This window comes from Loxodonta africana, chromosome 24 (genome assembly GCF_030014295.1).
Source record: "Loxodonta africana isolate mLoxAfr1 chromosome 24, mLoxAfr1.hap2, whole genome shotgun sequence".
In the NCBI taxonomy this organism is placed as follows: Eukaryota; Metazoa; Chordata; class Mammalia; order Proboscidea; family Elephantidae; genus Loxodonta; species Loxodonta africana.
Genome location: NC_087365.1, coordinates 50,081,926 through 50,103,701, shown reverse-complemented (window position 1 = coordinate 50,103,701; position 21,776 = coordinate 50,081,926). Strand labels below are relative to the sequence as shown.

At 44.4% G+C, this 21,776-nt stretch overlaps 1 non-coding gene across 1 annotated transcript; it reads left to right on the top strand.

Moving 5' to 3' along the window:
* Positions 1 to 21,198: 21,198 nt before the first annotated feature.
* TRNAV-AAC (transfer RNA valine (anticodon AAC)) lies at positions 21,199 to 21,271 on the top strand. The gene has a single exon. It is a non-coding gene; the product is annotated as a tRNA-Val (tRNA).
* The last annotated feature ends 505 nt before the right edge of the window (positions 21,272 to 21,776 follow it).

The window sequence follows — 21,776 nt, the reverse complement described above, 5'->3', positions numbered from 1 at the left end:
AGGGGCCATACTCTCAGGGTTTCTCCAGTCTCTGTCAGACCAGTAAGTCTGGTCTTTTTTTTTTTTTTTTTTTTGAGTTTGCATTTTGTTCTACGTTTTTCTCCAGCTCTGTCTGGGATCCTCTATTGTGATCCCTGTCAGAACAGATGGCAATAGTAGCCACTCACCACCTAGTTGTGCTGGACTCAGTCTGGCGGAGGCTGTGGTAGTTGTGGTCCATTAGTCCTTTAGACTAATCTTTCCCTTGTGTCTTTGGTTTTCTTCATCCTGCCTTGCTCCAGATGGAGTGAGACCAGTGGAGTACCTCAGATGGCCACTCACAAGCTTTTAAAACCCAAGACGCTTCTCACCAAAGTAGGAAGTAGAACGTTTTCTTTATAAATTAGGTTATGCCAATTGAGCTAGTTGTCCCCTGAGACCATGACCCCAGCATTTTTATTATTGTTTTTTTTTAATTAATTTTTATTAAGCTTCAAGTGAACATTTACCATTCCAATCAGTCTATCACATGTAAGTTTACATACATCTTACTCCCTTCTCCCACTTTCTCTCCCCCTATTGAGTCAGCCCTTTCAGTCTCTCGTTTCGTGCCAATTTTGCCATCTTCCCTCTCTATCTTCCCATCCCCCCTCCAGTCAAGAGTTGCCAACACACTCTCCAGTGTCCACCTGATTTAATTAGCTCACTCTTCATCAGCATCTCTCTCCCCTCCGCTGACCAGTCCTTTTCATGTCTGATGAGTTGTCTTCGGGGATGGTTCCTGTCCTGTGCCATCAGAAGCTCTGGGGAGCATTGCCTCCGGGATTCCTCTAGTCGCAGTCATACCATTAAGTATGGTCTTTTTATGAGAATTTGGGGTCTGTATCCCATTGGTCTCCCGCTCCCTCAGGAGTTGTCTGTTGTGCTCCCTGACAGGGCAGATATCGATTGTGGTCGGGCACCAACTAGTTCTTCTGGTGTCAGGATAATGTAGGTCTCTGGTTCATGTGGCCCTTTCTGTCTCTTGGGTTCTTAGTTGTCGTGTGACCTTGGTGTTCTTCCTTTGCCTTTGGTCCAGGTGGGTTGAGACCAACTGATGTATCTTAGATGGCCGCTTGTTGGCATTTAGGACCCCAGATGCCACATTTCAAAGTGGGATGCAGAATGTTTTCATAATAGAATTATTTTGCCAATTGACTTAGAAGTCCCCTCAAACCATGTTCCCCAGACCCCAGCCCCTGCTCCGCTGACCTTTGAAGCTTTCATTTTATCCCGGAAACTTCTTAGCTTTTAGTCCAGTCCAATTAGGCTGACCTTCCTTGTATTGAGTGTTGTATTTCCCTTCACCCAAAGCAGTTCTTATCTACTGATTGATCAATAAAAAACCCTCTCCCTCCCTCCCTCCCTCCCTCCCCCCTTTGTAACCACGAAAGTATGTGTTCTTCTCCATTTTTTCTATTTCTCAAGATCTTATAATAGTGGTCTTATACAATATTTGTCCTTTTGCCTCTAATTTCGCCCAGTATAATGCCTTCCAGATTCCTCCATGTTATGAAATGTTTCACAGATTCGTCACTGTTCTTTATCGATGAGTAGTATTCCATTGTGTGAATATACCACAATTTATTTAACCATTCATCCGTTGACGGACATCTTGGTTGCTTCCAGCTTTTTGCTATTGTCAACAGAGCTGCAATAAACATGGGTGTGCATATATCTGTTTGTGTGAAGGCTCTTGTATCTCTAGGGTATGTTCCGAGGAGTGGGATTTCTGGGTTGTATGGTAGTTCTATTTCTAACTGTTTAAGATAACGCCAGATGGATTTCCAAAGTGGTTGTACCATTTTACAATCCCACCAGCAGTGTATGAGAGTTCCAATCTCTCCGCAGCCTCTCTAACATTTATAATTTTGTGTTTTTTGGATTAATGCCAGTCTAGTTGGTGTGAGATGGAATCTCATCGTAGTTTTAATCTGCATTTCTCTAATGGCTAATGATCGGGAGCATTTTCTCATGTATCTGTTGGCTGCCTGAATATCTTCTTCAGTGAAATGCGTGTTCATATCCTTTGCCCACTTCTTGATTGGGTTGTTTGTCTTTTTGTGGTTGAGTTTTGACAGAATCATGTAGATTTTAGAGATCAGGCGCTGGTCTGAGATGTCATAGCTGAATATTCTTTTCCAATCTGTAGGTGGTCTTTTTACTCTTTTGGTGAAGTCTTTAGATGAGCATAGGTGTTTGATTTTTAGGAGCTCCAGTTATCTGGTTTCTCTTCATCATTTTTGGTAATGTTTTGCATTCTGTTTATGCCCTGTATTAGGGCTCCTAGGGTTGTCCCTATTTTTTCTTCCATGATCTTTATCGTTTTAGTCTTTATGTTTAGGTCTTTGATCCACTTGGAGTTAGTTTTTGTGCATGGTGTGAGGTATGGGTCCTGTTTCATTCTTTTGCAAATGGATATCCAGTTATGCCAGCACCATTTGTTAAAAAGACTATCATTTCCCCAATTGACTGACACTGGTCCTTTGTCAAATATCAGCTGCTCATACATGGATGGATTTATATCTGGGTTCTCAATTCTGTTCCATTGGTCTATGTGCCTGTTGTTGTACCAGTACCAGGCTGTTTTGACTACTGTAGCTGTATAATAGGTTCTGAAATCAGGTAGAGTGAGGCCTCCCACTTTCCTCTTCTTTTTCAGTAATGCTTTGCTTATCCGGGGCTTCTTTCCCTTCCATATGAAATTAGTGATTTGTTTCTCTATCCCCTTAAAATATGACATTGGTATTTGGATTGGAAGTGCGTTATATGTATAGACGGCTTTTGGTAGAATAGACATTTTTACTATGTTAAGTCTTCCTATCCATGAGCAGGGTATGTTTTTCCACTTATGTATGTCCTTTTGAATTTCTTGTAGCAGAGCTTTGTAGTTTTCTTTGTATAGGTCTTTTACATCCTTTGTAAGATTTATTCCTAAGTATTTTATCTTCTTGGGGGCTACTGTGAATGGTATTGATTTGGTTATTTCATCTTCAGTGTTCTTTTTGTTGATGTAGAGGAATCCAAGTGATTTTTGTATGTTTATTTTATAACCTGAGACTCTGTCAAACTCTTCTATTAGTTTCAGTAGTTTTCTGGAGGATTCCTTAGGGTTTTCCATGTATACGATCATGTCATCTGCAAATAGTGATAGCTTTACTTCCTCCTTGCCAATCTGGATACCCTTTATTTCTTTGTCTAGCCTAATTGCTCTGGCTAGGACTTCAAGTACGATGTTGAATAAGAGCGGTGATAAAGGGCATCCTTGTCTGGTTCCCATTCTCAAGGGAAATGCTTTCAGGTTGTCTCCATTTAGAGTGATATTGGCTGTTGGCTTTGCATAGATGCCCTTTATTATGTTGAGGAATTTTCCTTCAATTCCTATTTTGGTAAGAGTTTTTATCATAAATAGGTGTTGGACTTTGTCAAATGCCTTTTCTGCATCTATTGATAAGATCATGTGGTTTTTATCTTTTGTTTTATTTATGTGATGGATTACATTAATGGTTTTTCTGATATTAAACCAGCCTTGCATAGCTGGTATAAATCCCACTTGATCCGGGTGAATTATTTTTTTGATGTGTTGTTGGATTTTATTGGCTAGAATTTTGTTGAGGATTTTTGCATCTATGTTCATGAGGGATATAGGTCTATAATTTTCTTTTTTTGTAATGTCTTTACCTGGTTTTGGTATCAGGGAGATGGTGGCTTCATAGAATGAGTTGGGTAGTATTCCGTCTTTTTCTGTGCTTTGAAATACCTTCAGTAGTAGTGGTGTTAAGTCTTCTCTGAAGGTTTGGTAGAACTCTGCAGTGAAGCCGTCTGGGCCAGGACTTTTTTTTGTTGGGAGTTTTTTGATTACCGTTTCAATCTCTTTTTTTGTTATGGGTCTATTTAGTTGTTCTACTTCTGAATGTGTTAGTTTAGGTAGGTAGTATTGTTCCAAGAATTTATCCATTTCTTCTAGGTTTTCAAATTCGTTAGAGTACAATTTTTCGTAGTAATCTGAAATGATTCTTTTAATTTCATTTGGCTCTGTTGTGATGTGGTCCTTCTCGTTTCTTATTCGGGTTATTTGTTTCCTTTCCTGTTTTTCTTTGGTCAGTCTAGCCAATGGTTTATCAATTTTGTTAATTTTTTCAAAGAACCAGCTTTTGGCTTTGTTAATTCTTTCAGTTGTTTTTCTGTTCTCTAAATCATTTAGTTCAGCTCTAATTTTTATTATTTGTTTTCTTCTGGTGCCTGATGGGTTCTTTTGTTGCTCACTTTCTATTTGTTCAAGTTGTCGGGACAGTTCTCTGATTTTGGCTCTTTCTTCTTTTTGTGTGTGTGCATTTATCGATATAAATTGGCCTCTGAGCACTGCTTTTGCTGTGTCCCAGAGGTTTTGATAGGAAGTATTTTCATTCTCGTTGCTTTCTAAGAATTTCCTTATTCCCTCCTTGATGTCTTCTATAACCCAGTCTTTTTTCAGGAGGGTATTGTTCATTTTCCAAGTATTTGATTTCTTTTCCCTAGTTTTTCTGTTATTGATTTCTAGTTTCATTGCCTTGTGGTCTGAGAAGATGCTTTGTAATATTTCGATGTTTTGGATTCTGCAAAGATTTGTTTTATGACCTAATATGTGGTCTATTCTAGAGAATGTTCCATGTGCACTAGAAAAAAAAGTATATTTTGCAGCAGTTGGGTGGAGAGCTCTGTATAAGTCAATGAGGTCAAGTTGGTTGATTGTTGTAAGTAGGTCTTCCGTGTCTCTGTTGAGCTTCTTACTGGATGTCCTGTCCTTCTCCGAAAGTGGTGTGTTGAAGTCTCCTACTATAAATGTGGAGGTGTCTATCTCACTTTTCAATTCTGTTAAAATTTGATTTATGTATCTTGCAGCCCTGTCATTGGGTGCATAAATATTTAATATGGTTATGTCTTCCTGATCAATTATCCCTTTTATCATTATATAGTGTCCTTCTTTATCCTTCGTGGCGGATTTAAGTCTAAAGTCTATTTTGTCAGAAATTAATATTGCTACTCCTCTTCTTTTTTGCTTACTGTTTGCTTGATATATTTTTTTCCATCCTTTGAGTTTTAGTTTGTTTGTGTCTCTAAGTCTAAGGTGTGTCTCTTGTAGGCAGCATATAGACGGATCGTGTTTCTTTATCCAGTTTGAGACTCTCTGTCTCTTTATTGGTGCATTTAGTCCATTTACATTCAGCGTAATTATAGATAAATAAGTTTTTAGTGCTGTCATTTTGATGCCTTTTCATGTGTGTTGTTGGCCTTTTCATTTTTCCACATACTTTTTTGTGCTGAGACGTTTTTCTTAGTAGATTGTGAGATCCTCATTTTCATAATGTTTAACTTTATGTTAGTTGAGTCGTTACGTTTTTCTTGGCTTTTTTCTTGAGTTACGGAATTGATATTCCTTTTTGTGGTTACCTTATTATTTACCCCTATTTTTCTAAGTAAAAACCTAACTTGTATCGTTCTATATCGCCTTGTATCACTCTCCATCTGGCAGTTCAATGCCTCCTATATTTAGTCCCTCTTTTTCATTATTGTGATCTTTTATCTATTGATTTCCATGATTTCCTGTTATGTGTATTATTTTGTTTATTTATTTATTTTTTAGAATTAATCTTAATTTGTTTGTTTTTGTGCTTTCCCTATTTGAGTTGCGTTGATATCAGGACGTTCTGTTTTGTGACCTTGTATTGTGCTGGTACCTGATATTATTGGTCATCAGGCCGAACAATCTCCTTTAGCATTTCTTGCAGTCTTGGTTTAATTTTTGCAAGTTCTCTAAACTTGTGTTTATCTGTAAATATCTTAATTTCTCCTTCATATTTCAGAGAGAGTTTTGCTGGATATATGATCCTTGGTTGGCAGTTTTTCTCCTTCAGTGCTCTGTATACGTCGTCCCATTCCCTTCCTGCCTGCATGGTTTCTGCTGAGTAGTCTGAACTTACTCTTATTGATTCTCCCTTGAAGGAAACCTTTCTTTTCTCCCTGGCTGCTTTTAAAATTTTCTGTTTGTCTTTGGTTTTGGCAAGTTTAATGATAATATGTCTTGGTGTTTTTCTTTTTGGATCAATCTTAAATGGGGTTTGATGAGCATCTTGGATAGATATCCTTTCAAAAGTCTTTCATGATGTCAGGGAAGTTTTGTGTCAGGAGTTCTTCAACTATTTTCTCTGTGTTTTCTGTCCCGCCTCCCTGTTCTGGGACTCCAGTCATCCGCAGGTTATCCTTCTTGACAGAGTCCCACATGATTCTTAGGGTTTCTTCATTTTTTTTAATTCTTTTATCTGATTTTTTTTCAGCTATGTTGGTGTTGATTCCCTGGTCCTCCAGATGTCCCAGTCTACATTCTAATTCCTCGAGTCTGCTCCTCTGACTTCCTATTGCGTTGTCTAATTCTGTAATTTTATTGTTAATCTTTTGGATTTCTACATGCTGTCTCTCTATGGATTCTTGCAACTTATTAATTTTTCCACTATGTTCTTGAATAATCTTTTTGAGTTCTTCAACAGTTTTATCAGTGTGTTCCTTGGCTTTTTCTGCAGTTAGCCTAATTTCATTTGTGATGTCTTTAAGCATTCTGTAAATTAGTTCTTTACATTCTGTATGTGATAATTCCAGGATTGTATCTTCATTTGGGAAAGATTTTGATTCTTTTGTTTGGGGGGTTGGAGAAGCTGTCATGGTCTGTTTCTTTATGTGGTTTGATATGGACTGCTGTCTCCGAGCCATCACTGGGAAACTAGTTTTTCCAGGTAATCAGCTAAAAAAAAAATGCAGTCAGATCCCTATCTGAATTCTCCCTCTGGCTCAGGGTATTTGGATGTTAATGGAGCCACCTGGGGAGGGTGGGGGAGGGATCAGAGAGCTAGGAGTGTAGCTCCTCAGAATATAGAGCTGATTCCCGCATTCACGCTCCGCCCGCGCCCGCCAAAATCCCGGCGGGACAGCTCCGGGCTGGGACGCTGCTCTCCCCGCTCTGAGACCAGTCACTTCCTCCCAGGGACTTCTCCCTCCGGTGCTCCGCAGCGCTCGCGTGAACTGGGTGGGCGTCGCCGGCACGAACGTATGGGCCCCCCCCCCCGGCTCGCTTTAGGGAAATATAGCTGATCCCCACGCTCGCGCCATGCCCGCTCCCCGCCAAACTCCCAGCAGGACGGCTCTCCGGCTGGGACACTGCTCTCCCCGCTCCAAGATCAGTCACTGCCTCCTGGGTACTTCTCCCACTGGCTGCGCCGCTACGCCGCCTGCACCAACCGGCTAGGCTTCCTCCCGGGATGAGTTCGGGGTGGGGTAGGGCTGGGCCCCTTGTCTGTGCCGTCTGCCCCCCTGGGCTCTGCCCCAGATCGGGCTCCGAAGGTCACCTGCCTGGTACACTGGCTCCTGGTTCTGAAAATGATCGCTGTCTGCCCGTATTTGTTCATTCTCCGTCTCTAAGTCTGTGTTTGTTGTTCAGAGTTCGTAGATTGTTGTGTATGTGATCGATTCACTTGTTTTTCCGAGTCTTTGTTGCAAGAGGGATCCGCGGTAGCGTCCATCTAGTCCGCCATCTTGGCCCCGCCTCTTATTATTGTTTTTGATTTGTGCAAATTATCAGGTTCTTCAGGAAAGTCCACCAGCACCACCACCGTCAACAGGGAATAGTACAAATTCAGGAGGAGAGGCCCGTTTTGCTAGAATGACAGCAAACCACATTTGAACTTGAGCAAATTCAATTATCTTCCCTAGCTCAATATTCCCAGTGAAGGTTTTGAGAAACAAAATTAGATTTTCGGTGATGGAGATGCATTGCCATACATGCCACGACTAGGTAGATGCAACTTGTTGCATCAAAGGGGCTACTTTCTGGCCATGCTGAAGAACAAAATGTGGAACTCACAGTTTAAATAAACCCAGGAAATGAAATAGACCCACTTTCCACAGCACCAGGATTTTAGTTGAGAGAAATAATGGTTCAGCTCTCAGAAATATAAGCCTTTGAGCTGGAAGAGACTTTAGGCATCACCAAGGGTGACTAACGAAAAAACCAAACCAGCTGCCCCCTCATATTGATTCTGGCTTACGGTGACCCCATGTGTTTCAGAGTAGAACTATGCTCCACAGGCTTTTCAAGGTTGTGACCTTTCAGAAGCAAATCACCAGGCCTTTCTTCCAAGGCACCTTTGAGTGAGTTCAAACTGCCAGCCTTTTGGTTATTAGTGGAGTGCTTAACTGTTTGTGCCACCCAGGAACTCCTCCAAGGTGGCTTAAAAAACCAAGCCCGTTGCCACTGAGTCGATTCCAACTCATAATGACCCCACAGGACAGAGTAGAACTGCCCCACAGGGCTTCCAAGGCTGTAGTCTTTACAGAAATAGACTGTCACGTCTTTCTCCTACAGAGTGAATGGTGGGTTCCAACTGCCGACCTTCCAGTTAGCAGTGAGCGCTTAGCCACTACGCCACTAGGGCTTCTTCAAGGGTGAGTAGAGTTCTCTAAAACGTGGACCATGAGATGTTTTTGAGAGTATAGGAGCCCAGCAATAAATAACATTGAATCCACTTATTAAGGAAGTTGGAGTCTCTAGGTGGTTCAAATGGTTAGAGCTCTCAGAGGTTAACCAACAGGTTGGAGGTTCAAGTCTACACAGAGGCATCTCAGAAGAAAGGCCTGGCAATTTACTTCCAAAAAACATCCACCACTGAAACTCCTATGAAGATCAGTTCTATGCTGATGCATACAGCCTTGCCAAGAGTTGGAGTCGACCCAACAGCAACTGGATTTTCCAGTTGTATTAAGAAAGTAATTCCCTTTTCAATTAATCCTTCTCATGACATCAAAAAAAAAAAAAAGGGTCTCTGTTGGATGCTACTAGCTCTTTAACACTTCCCTTTGAACCAGTAGGCCTTAGGCTCAGTGGTGATTGTATCCAGCTAGAACTTTACAACATTGTTTCCTTTTTATTACAGACCCGGAAGTCAAGAAACATTTTCTGCAGAAGGCCAGAAAGTAAATAGTTAAGACTCTGCAGACCCTGTGGTCTCTGTTGCACCTTAACTCTGCTGCTGTTACACAAAGACAGCTGTAGGCAATAAGGGAAAAAATGAGCACCGCTGTGTTGCAATAAAGCTTTATTTATGGACACTGAAAAGTGAAATAATATTCTTCTTTTGATTTTTCCCCCAGTCATTAAAAAAATGAAAACAGGCATCGGGTGGGATTTGGTCTCAGCCAGTTTGTCAACCTCTGCTGTAGAGCCTGGTGGTGGTCGGAGAACAGGCGCTTACTCACTGTAGTGATCACCAGCTTGGGTTCTGGAGTTAACCCCCTGCCTTGGAATTCCAGCTCCTTAACTTGGAACTTCTGTCCCTGGGTGTTACAAAGAGTCAACATACATGGCTGCTAACCGGAAGGCTGGGTGTTTGGGTCCACAGAGAGGCACCTCAGAAGAAAGGCCTGGTGATTTGCAAAACAGTCATTGAAAGCCCTGTGGAGCACAGCTCTATTCCAAAACACACTGGGATCCCATGAATGGGTTGTCCACTTGAAGGTAACTAAATAGTTAACCTAAATAAGCCCCCAGTCAAGGTATAACTTTGCTTGCTTGGTTGGGAGAATGGGGGCGAGAGGTGATTGGAGATGTCTGTGAGAGAGAGAGAAGGCAAGAGCTTGACAAGAAAGCAGAAAATCCAGAAGGAAGGGTACCTCAAAAGCAGAGAATCTGTGGATTTCAAGGCCCCTTGATCCTCCCACCACCACTGCCAGGGAACAGAAAGGGAGAAAGAGAGAAGAGAGCCCAGAAGTCTGAGACGCCACACTTCCAAACCACTTATCCTGACACATCTTTCTAGCCTGAGCTGGGATAACTCCTTCCCACCTTACAGTCAGCTGAGGGTTTTCCCTTTTGTCCCATCCTGCTCTCAAGGGGCTGTGTAAAGCCTCCCAAGGTGCTTTGCTGGCCAGGAGCCTGGCCTCCTCATGACTGGACGCTGCCCTTTGGTGCCTGTGTGGAACATGGAGATAAAGCCTGACAGATCCGATTAGGGTTTAGGAGACTGGCAGAAGCAGATCTGTGGAGCGTGGATCCTTAAAGGGGCCCTGCCACCTACAGAAGCTGGGCACATGGAAAGCGCTCAATAGGTATTTGTCGGATGGATGGATGAATGGATGGATGGAAGGACGGATGGACGGACGGATGGATGGATGTTTGGGTGGATGATAAGTGGGTGAGGGGATGGATGGGTGGATGGATGATGAGTGGGTGAGTGGTTGGATGGATGGATGGATGATGAGTGGGTGAGTGGATGGATGGAAAGATGAATGATGGGTAGATGGATAGGTGGGTGGGTAGATGGGTGGATGGGTAAGTGAAAAAATATTTGTTCGATCCACTGTTTTCAGAACAAAAACAATAATGGAAGTAGGAGCTAGAGTTTATTATTTCTAATTCTTACAGCCACTGCACAGCAGAGATGATTTTACTTATGTGGAAACTGAGGCTCAGAGAAGAGAGACTCACCAGTGCCTTCACACAGCTGGTAAGGGCAGAGCTGGGAGACAGCCCCAGGTGGTCTGACTCCGAGCCATGTTTTCAATCCCTTGGCCAGTAGCTTCAGTCTTGGGGCAGAAGAGGCTTCAATGGACTGGTCAACCAATCATCCGCCCTTGGGTGTCATCTCCCACCTCTGCCGTCTGCTCCCACAGAATCTGCTGGGCTACTGCAGGGATGGGACTCCCTCATGCATCTTTGGATAATGAGAAAATTCTTAATTTGGAGCTGTAACTGGTCTCCTGTGACTTCTGCCTATGGGTCTGCCCACTGGAGTTTTATAAAACAGGTCTACTCTTAGATGCATTGCTAATTGCATACATATGTGTATATCCATATTTATATATTGATCAGAGTTCCTCAGTGGTGCAAACGGTTAGCACATTCACTGCTAACCAAAAGACTGGCGGTTCTAGTCCACCCAGAGGCACTTCAGAAGAAAGGCCTGGTGATCTGCTTCTGAAAAATCAGCCACTGGAAACCCTAGAGAGCTCAGTTCTCAGACGCACACACGGTCGCCAGGAGTCAGAACCAACTCAGCGGCAGCTGGTAGTATCTATCTATATGGAGATATTATTATATACGGATAGTATATTTATGTAAAATTTAATTTATTGAGCGCTAGTTACGTGCCAGGTGCCTTACAGAAATGATCCCATTTGATCCGCAGAGCTCCACTAGGTGATGGGTATCAACGGTACCGTATCATCAGGCCCCTTCGCCAGGTGAGGACTGAGGTCAGAGAGATTACATCACTTGCTCAGAGGCCCAAAACAGTCCTTATCTGAGCAGGTGTCACACTGGGTCCAAGGTGACCCTGGCACCCTTGCTCTCAGCCACCATGTGATCCCTCCACCCTCCCAGGATTTACCTGGCCCCCTGCCCGGTCCCTTGCCCCTAAAGACATTCCATTTGTGTTATTTGAGTCATCACTTTCCCTTAAAAAAAAATGAGAAAGCACTCACCCCAATCCCATCACCTAAATATAACTACTGTTAGTATTCCCATACATTTTTATGTACATGAGATGTCACATATTATATGTAGATATTATATTTAATGCATATATACACACATGTATGTTTACATATATATCATATATACACATTAGGAGCCCTGGGGGTGCAGTGGTTAAGTACTCAGCTGCGAACCAAAAGGTCAGCAGTTCAAACCCATCCGTTGCTCTGAAGTAGAAAGATGTGGCAGCCTACTTCGGTGAAGATTACAGCCTTGGAAACCCTATGAGGCACCTCATCTCTGTCCTACAGGGTCACTGTGAGTTTGAACTGACCTAACAGCAACACGTTTGGTTTTTCAGGTATAGATCACGATGTTGTTAGCTGCCCCAGACCCATGGTGACCCCAGTGTTACAGACTAGAACTGTTCCATAGGGTTTTCATGGCTGTAATCTTTACAGAAGAAGATCTCCAGACCTTTCTTCCATGGAGCCACTCGGTGAATTCGAAACTCAAACCTTTTGGTTAGTGACTGATCATATATATAAAAACCTATATGTTACACATATACTGTGTATATGTGGATAGATGGTTTACTTTGTCTTACAAAAATAAGATCAGACTATGCATATTCTTTTGTAATTGATTTTTTTTCTACACAACAATATGTATGGAATATCTTTCCAGAGCAACACATAAAGCTGTGCATCATCATGTTGTGACTAGCTGGAGTGTCATCATATGGCAATACCAAAATGTATTTAACTTGGTGGGCATCGAATTTTCACCAACTCTAAACTTTCAACACGTATCCTTGCACATGTTATCTTTGTCCACATTTCTCACTCTGCTGAGGTTACTGCCCATAACAAACATGGTTAAGATAAAAGGTCCAGCCCACCTCTAGGAATTTTGCCACATAATCCTGACAAACCTGCCTACGAGCGTGTTTGACAGGGCTTGTATGAAGGGGCTTGTTTCTCCTCCCTGTAAGCCACACAGGGCGTTATCTGTTTTTAATCCTGGCCAATCTTTCAGGCCAGAAAAAAAATAGAATGAAGTGGCCACTCCTTTTAATGTGCTTTTTTTTTTTTTTTTTTGCCAGTGAGGTTGAATTTCTTCCAGTATCAGACAATTCCAACCTGTTTTAGGCATCCTTACATTACAGTGTCCTTCAGGGCATAAAATACTCCCAGGTGGGGCTCTGACCAGCACAGATTTCGGTGGCATTTACCCACTGGATCTGTGACAGAGGGGCTGACTGCTTCAGCCAGGGCACTGCCCAGCTGCCAGGACCTCAGAGTCTCAGGAACAGTCTGGTTAAAAGCTCCCCAGGGTGACATTTTATAGCTCTCTGGTTTCTATCAGCTCTGCCTCGGCCAAGCTACGTGACTGTCAAGTGGGCACTAAGTACCGAGCTGGCTCATGTGCCAGGCACCTCAGCACTTTCCTCCTCCAGCCCAGAACAGCCCACGGGGAAGGTTGCCTTGGTTTTAACCTCTAACTGGGCCCAGTGGGATGTCTCTTTCTGGGTGGTGCAAACAGTTTGCTTTTGACTACTAACCAAAAAAGGAGTCCTGGTGGTGCAATGGCTAAACGCTTGGCTGCTGCCTGAAAGGTTGGCAGCGGTTCGAACCCACCAGCTGCTCCACAGAGGAGAGATGCGGCAGTCTACTTCCTTAAAGATTTACAGCCTTGGAAACCCTATTGGGCAGTTCTACTCTGTCCTATAGGGTCACAATGAGTGGGGATCAACTCAACAGCAACAGAGTAACCAAAAGGTTGGTGACTCGAACCCAAGCAAGCAGCACCACTTCAGTAAAGACTACAGCCAGGAAAACCCTATGGAGCTCAATTCTGTTCGTAATGGATGGGATCGCCATGAGCTGGAGTCAACTCAGTGGCAACAAGCTTGGGTTTTTTTGGTTTGGGGCTGGTGGGAAGGGGTTGCCTGTGTATAAACACATATGGTTTTCTTATTTCCCTTCCTGCTGATTGTTTGAAAGTCAGGACTTAGATAAGACTCGGCTTAGCTATAAAGTCACCTGTGGGGGCTATGGTGGTTCAGTGGTAAAATTCTCGCCTTCTGTCCAGGAGGCCAGGGCTCAGTTTCCGCCAATCTACCTCAAGCACAGCCACCACCTATCTGTCAGTAGATGTTTGAGTGTTGCTGTGGTGGCGAAGTGGTTAAGACTTTAGGCTGCTAAACAAAAGGTCAGCAGTTGGGATCCACCAACCGCTCCTTGGAAACCCTGTGGGGCAGTTCTACTCTGTCTATAGGGTCACTACGAGTTGGAATCAACTCGACAGCAATAGGTTTGGTTTTGGATTTTATGATGCTGAACAGGTTTTAGCAGTACTTCCAGACTAATACAGACTAGGAATAAAGGTCTGGCAATTTACTTCCGGAAATCAACCAATGAAAACCCTATGGGCACAACGGCCCAACCCATGACTGATCAAGAGGATGGCACATTTCACTGTGCTCAGGGCTGTCACGAATCTGGGCCAACTCCACAGCAGCTTATAACAACCAGCCTGGGAGCGTTCGAATAGACGGGGGGCTCAGTGAACACTTGGATCCCAGTCCCACCCCTAGAGGTCCACCAGGTCTGGGGCGGGGCCTGGGCATCTGCAGTGTCAACCTCAGCTCTCAAGTTCCTGGCACCTCAAAGTGTGCTCTGCGAATAGCAGTTTGACTGTCACCTGGGAGACGGGTGGAAATGTTGTTTTCAGGTTCAACCCTTGACCTATTGAATCAATTTCTGCATTTAAAGAAGACCCCCACATGCTTCCTGGGCACATTAAAGTCTGAGAAGTGCTGCTTCTAGATAATTCTCATTTGAGGAGTCCTTGGAGTGTAATACAGAATAGCTAACAATGGACTAGGCAATGTCTGAATTACCTACTGCAGAGTAACTCATTTATGAGTCAAAATAATTCTATAAAGTAGGGACTATTGTTATCCCCATTTTACAGGTGAGAAAACTGAGGCACAGAAAGGTTAAGTAACTTGCCAAAGTCTCAAAGCTGGCTCGTGCTAAAACTGGGGTTCAAACCCAAGGAGACAGGTGCCAGCCGCACCCACTCGGCTGGTGTATTCGCCTGGGACTAGGCAAGCCCTGCGTCCATGTGACTGCTCTCCTGGGTGGTGACACCTTCCATAAGGCATTCAGCATCCCTGCAAAAACAGCAAGAGCCTCACTGCTCCAGTGTGGCCTGTGGCCAAGCAACACATGCAAATTATATTAATCCTCCCGGAAAAAGATGGCTCTGAGGATTCGAGACATAATTATTACATATTTAAACCCAACCAATTTAGAACCAAAAAAGTCAGTGGATGTAAGAAGACATGCTGGGGCTCACAATTAGATCAGTAAGCTGTTCCAAACTTGCTCTGAGAACTACATTCCAGAAGGTTCTGGGGTGAGAATGGGGACAAAGCAGGTAAAGCACCAATTGTAATAGCCTCCATCTATAAGATCTTAGTTTGGACACTTTCATGTGGTCTGCCCTCTGGACTGAAACTGTTTTCTAAAACCAAGCTGTGTTCTCTGAACTTAAAATGTCAAAACAAAACAAAAAAAAACACGTAAAGCAGGGCTGAATTGCTGCCGGGTTCTTCTCTTTGGCCTGTGAGCACTTTTCTTTTTGTTAGTTTGCTTGTATTTGGTGATTCTTGTTTCCCGTCTTTGCTGCAGTCGAGTTGTTAGTCATGTTCCCAAGTGATATCAGCCTTAGGGCTTAGCCCCACTTCCCAAAGACAAATAAACCAAAACCAAACCAGTGGCATTATGGAGTCTGACTCATGGAGACTCCACGTGTTACAGAGGAGAACTGCCCCTAGGGTTTTCTTGGCTGTGATCTTTACAGAAGCAGACCTAGGCCTTTCTTCTGTGGAGCGGCTGGGTGGATTCAAACTGCCAAACTTTAAGTTAGTAGTCAAGTGCAAACCATTTATGCCACCCAGGAACCTTCAAAAACAAATAGACACAAGTTGTTATAAGTTGTTAATGCCCCTTCAGTCAAGGGGAACCCAAAGGTAGAGTAATAGCTGCGTCGTATCACCAGGTGGCTCTACTAAGGCTTCTAGAATCATGACCTTCTTTTTTTCCATGTTTTATTACTAGTTTTTTTTTTTTTTTTCTGACCCAAAATGATTTTTTTATTGTACTTTAGATGAAGATTTACAGAGCAAATTAGTTTCTCATTAAACAAATACACATATTGTTTTGTGACATTGGTTGCTGGCCCCACAATATGTCAACACCCTCTCCTTCTAGACCTTGGGTTCCTGTTACCAGCTTTCTTGTCCCCTCCTGCTCTCTCATCCTTTCCCCCAGGCTGGTGTGCCCATTTACTCTCATTTTGTTTCATGGCCTGTCTAACCTTTGGCTGAGGGGGGAACCTCAGGAATGACTTCAGTGCTGAGTTAAAGGGGGGCCAGGGGGCCGCACTCTTTGGGTTTCTCCAGTTGCTGTCAGACCAGTAGGTCTGGTTAGCGGCGCAACCTTGAGGGTGGATGAAGCCATTAGCTGGTTTTTCATAAGCCATTTATCAATGCAGATTATACGACAAAAATGAAGCTGGAAGGCAGGCCCAGCAGCAGGAACTTGAGGTTTTCTGTGTTCTAGCACAAGACAAAGAGTGATGTCCCAATCAAGACAAATACTAAAATTTTTAAGAGTTGGAAGACTTCAGGACTGGGAAGATTTTTTTTCCAATTCCATAAAACGCGAAAGACAAGGGCAATAAATAGAGATGTCATCCACGCAACTAGGAACGGAACGGACTAGGTCTGGTGGTAGGAAAAAGGATTCCCTTTTGATCAAGAAGGATTGTGTGTTTGTACATTTCAACAGAGACCAGGCTCTGCTTCCAAGAAGCAGAAAGTGACAAATCAAGCCTCCAAGGATCCCTGGGCCCATCCGCCAAGACCGCAATCCATTTGTCTCATATGTTGGCAGAAGCATTCATAGCTCAAGCCAGGGCTTAACCAACCAGAAATGCAGCCAGGAGACCGGCCTGTGGGAGCCGGCCTCGAGAGTCCGACCAAGGCCTTGGCACAATGTTTAGTAAAAGATAAAGAACGCATTGCCTTACCATTTATAATAAACACCAACAAAAAGCTGTATGCCGGACAGTAAGAGGTTGGAGCCTGTTAAACTAAACAATTTAGCCTATTTAATGAGGAACATTTTCCTTGAGCTCTGTGCCCTTTTAAAGAATTACCTATATGAGATCAAACTGACAGCAGTAACTCTATAGCACAGAGGCAGAGGGTTAACAGCAATGAAACAATATGGGCAGTGACAGTGACGATGGTGTCACAACATGAAGTATGTAGCCTTTGTCATTGAACTGCACATGTAAAAAGTACTGAACGGGTATATGTTTTGTTGGGTATATTTTCACCAAGAATTAATATTTAAAAAGAGAGAGATTGGGGCATGCCACTCTGGGTGGCAGCAGGTTTGTGAGCCCCCTCTATGGACTTATGTGTCTGGCTTTGCAGTCAGAAGCCAGGCTAAGAAGTGATACCCAGCTCTCATCCCAGCACCCCCAATTCCAAGCCCCCCTCATTCCCATAACAGGCTTCCTAAGGCTCCTTATGACAACCACGCAGTTTTTCAAACCCAAGACTACCTATTAGGATCAGCTGAACCTGGCTGCTCATTAGCATCACCTGGGCTATTTATGCAAATACCAATGTCTGGTCCCACCCCCCGGGGTTCTGATGCCCACCCAGGGCTAGCCGTCCCTGCCTTGGTCCAATCACAATAAACCAAGTGCTGGGAACAGTAGACTCCAGAGGGGTGGATGTCAAATCCATCTGTCAATCAGAGGCACCAAGGTGAACCTCCCTGGGCTGCTGAGAGGATTAAATGAGGTCAGTTTGGAGACTGCCTCATGCAGAAAATCCTTGGCAATGTTATGTCTTTCCCTAGAATCAAACACACAGGCTAACATTCATTGAGCCTTTACTTTTTACCAAGCCCTGTGTTATCTCATCTTGTCCTCAAAATAGCTCTCTAAGTGAAATATAATGATCGTCCCCATTTGAAATGAGCAGAGAACTGAGACAGAGAAAGGTGACATCATTCTCAAGGTCACCACTTGTAATGGTTGGGCTTGAACCCAGGCACACTGACCAGAGCCCCACGCTCTTAATCCCTTCATTATCTTTTCTCTCTACTTAATGGGCCCTCACTGCTAACCAAAAGGTTGGTGGTTCAATCCTACCTAGCGACTCTGTGGAAGAAAGACCTGGCAGTCTGTTTCCATAAAAATTACAGCCAAGAAAACCCTATGAGGCAGTTCTACTCTGTCACATGGGGTTGCTGTGAGTTAGAATCCACTCGATCGCACACCAACAGCAAGGGCAAATAAAGCCACGTACATTCCACTCTGGGCTTTGCCCTGGCTGTTCCCTGCCTTGAATGCCATTCCCTTCTTTGTGAACCATAATCCACCCTTGTTGACAATCCATGGCGCCCTTTCCAGAGCTCTTCCAGACTTCACAGTGAGCACTCACTCCTCCATTCACTTATTCTTTCTCTTTTTCTTTCATGAAGCAAATATCTATTGAGCTCCTACTATGTGCCAGGCACGGTGCTAGACCCTGGATACAAATGTTGGGGAGTCTTGGTGGAGATTCGTGAGGGAGATCAAAAATAAACAAATAAATGTATAACCACAAATTGCAGCGAATGCTGAGAAGAGAACCGAGATTTCACCAACCCCAGCACAAAAAGAATTCCCCCGATGGTTTTAAACAGGAGGCTGATGTGACCAGATTGGTCTTTTTGGCTGCAGTATGGAGGATGGATTGTCTGGGGCACAAGATTAAAGATGGAGGCAGTCGTGGTTCAGTGGTAGAATTCTCTCCTTCCGTGCAGGACACCCGGGTTCGATTCCGAGCCAATGCCATGATGCTGAACAGGCCTCTGTGAAGCTTCCAGACTAAGCAGACTAGGAAGAAAGGCCTGGCCAGGACTGAGCTGTGTTTTTTACTGTGGTGCACAGGGTCACCCTGAGTCGGGGGCCAACTCGATGGCAACAAACAACACGAGTGGCGGCAGGGAGGCAGGGGAGGAGGTGGAAGGAGGAGTCCAGGGGAGATAAAAAGAGGTTTCACCCTGAGCAGGGCGAGGATGCGTCCAGAGGAGAAGCTTGCTGCCTGTTGGGTAGAGCGTCATCACTACTTGCTTTGGCCCTCACGGTGGTTTGCTCTTCCACACTGTTGCTTGTTTCACTATTATATACATTGTCTCCGGGGTAATATTCAAAATAGGTAACAGTGCCACAAGAGGACTGACCCATCAGAAAGACAGTGACACCAGTGCTGAGAAGGGACCCCTGCTGGGCAGGCGTTAACCCTTTACTTGCTGCATGATGGGGAAGTCCAAAGGGGTACCAGTGGAGGGAAGGCACTTAAGGAGTTTGGGGCAAGGTGATTTGTTGTTGATATTTTAACAACGAGTCTTAAAACCAAACATTGCGTTCCAGCTGCTGGTCTCCTGCCTACCTCCTCACTAGGCTCTAAGCTTCTAGAAAGCAAGGCTAGGCTTAATAAAGATGAATTTGCTGGACATTAGTCAGACACATATTCCTCCCCAAGGAAATATCCACCTGTGAAGTCCTGGCCTCTGGGGCGCAGATCATCAAGACTGACATTTCGATCTTGCATCTCTGAGGTGAAACACCCAGAGTCCATCGGGGGATGGCCTGGACCCATGGGGATGTGTGTCACCCGCGGGAGGAGCCGCCAAGAGGAGAAGGTAGTACTCGTAGAGAAATACTGACAGATCCTTTCACTCGGAGAGGCTGTTCCAAGCAAGGGCACACTGCTTCCAGAATGCTCCGTTCCCTCGAAGACGGCCATGGTAAGGCCAAGCTGGGGGCGGCCACGGCTGGGGAGCCCATTCCACGCCTGCCAAGATTGTTCTGGACTTTTTCACATTGAAGTTCTGACATTTTAATGGTAAAAAAAACAAAAAACACATGGTTAAGCATAAAAAGGCAAAGACATCTATTTGAGTGAACATGGGGCTGGTTCTGATCAGCCCTCCCCCTTCACGTCCAGGTACTCAGTTCTCCACCTGCAAAATGGGTAGAATTACTTTGCCCCCTTCGTTCTTCAGAAGAACGTTGTGAAGATGGGTATGATCATACTAATAGCCCACCATTTGCTTAGCTATTCCTCTCTCCCTCCCCCCTTTAATTCCTCCCTTCCTCCCACAGATATCAAGCATCTACTGTTTTTGGATGATGGCAACACACAGACACAAATCCCTGCTCTCTGGAAGTTCGTGCCCTTCTCCTGGGTTATCTTATCTCATCCTCACAACAAGCCTGGGAGGGGGAGCTCTATTGTCCACTTGATTGACAGGTGAGAAGACTGAGGCTCACAGAGGAAAATGACCCGCTGTGGATATCCTGCTGCTGAGAAGCAGCTCTGGACCTGGAACCCAGACCTCTCTGATTTCCAAGTCCAAGTTCTTGGTCAGGACCGTAGGATGCCCACCCCATACCCTTCCCCCATACCCTCCCCCCCCCCCCGAGAAAGTCCTCTTTAAGAAAGAAGATGCCTCATCATTTTAAATTCTGGTTGGTCTAAACTCCTTAGAAATGAAGCATAGAAGGGGAGAAAGAGCTGGGATATTGGACATGGACCAAACCATCTCTTCCCCTTACCAGCTGTGTGACCTTGGGCAGAGGTTTACCTCTCTGGGCCTCAGGCCCTATCAAAGGAACAAGGATGCTCTCTCGTGGTTCGTTCACCTTAACCTCGTCCTTTGAAACTCACTGAAATCAAGACCTATGGCCTAGAGGTTTCAGAAAGTAGAGGAGGCCGAGTACTAAAGGACTTGTAAGGGCTCTGCTCAGCCCTGGGGTCCAGCCTGGGTCAGTCACCTAGTAACTGTGTGGCTTTGGACAAGGTGCATAACCTCTCTGTGCCTCTGTGTCTTCATGCATAAAATGGGATGATGACATAGCCCATGCTGCAAAGGCCAGGTGTGAGTAGCAAATGTGATCATACATATCAAAACCCCACCACTAAACTGGTTCTAGGTGTTGGTTCTTGAGGATAAGGTGTGCTCTGGGCTGTCAGCAAAGACCTCCAGGTACTGTGGCCAGCAAAGTGAACTGCACCTGCCCAGGGCTACCAAAATGATAGGCGGTGGCAATCCTGGTCCCTGACTCTGGTGGTTAAGAGCCAGAGGCCCAAGTTTAAACCCTGGCTCTGCTGCTTTCTGGCTTTTGACCTTGGGTGAGTTATTAGCCTTTCTGTGCCTTTGTTTTCCCATCCATAGAATGGGGATAATATTAGTACCTCCTTCACGGGGTTGCTGTCTGGATTAAACGAGTGAATATATATAAATGCCTTGAAACAGGGCCTGGCATACAAAAAACATAGAAGTGTTTTCTGTTATTACAGGCAGTCCCCAGGTTACAAATATCTGACGTACAACCTGTGGTTACGAACCAACCCCTGCAAAGCCTGTTGTATTAAAAATTTTGCAGTACGTACAATGGTTTGGGATAACAGACGGGCGCTACTTTACAAGGCGCACCAAAACATTATCATTATTACTGTATCATCGTGTTAACGTGAGTTTCCTGGCCAACCGCATCGAGCAGCATTTACTTCTATCTGAAGAGAAAAGCTGCAGCTGGTAGTTTTCGTGGTGTAGTGGTTATCACATTCGCCTAACACGTGAAAGGTCCCTGGTTCGAAGCCAGGCTGAAACAGAGTGCAGTATTTCGGAAACCCTGCCAACCAAAAGGTCCACAGTTGGAATTCACCAGGCACTCCTTGGAAACCCTATGTGGCAATTCTACTATGGGTCCGATAGGGTCACTATGAGTCGAAATCAACTCGCTGGCAATGGGTTTGGTTTTGTTTTTATCATGTTAAAGATGTTTTAGTGTGTCTGGAAGTGTTTCCTTAAAGTTTTCTATGCATAGAAAGATATGCTATATACTAGGGCAAACATTTAACTGATGTTAGATACAAACTGTATGTTTCAACTTACCTTAGGAATGGAACTTGTTTGTAATCCAGGGACTGCCTGTATTATTTTTCTCGCCTCCTGTGATTTGTGGTCCCCAAAAGACGTAGCCCTCTTTGCCCTGGGGAGATGTTCTACAGACTACTCACCACCCAGAGTACCTATTCTACCTACCTGGGACTACCGCACTCACCTTGAAAATGTGGCTACCTCACGTGTGGCTATCAGCTGGACCAGAAAGGCCT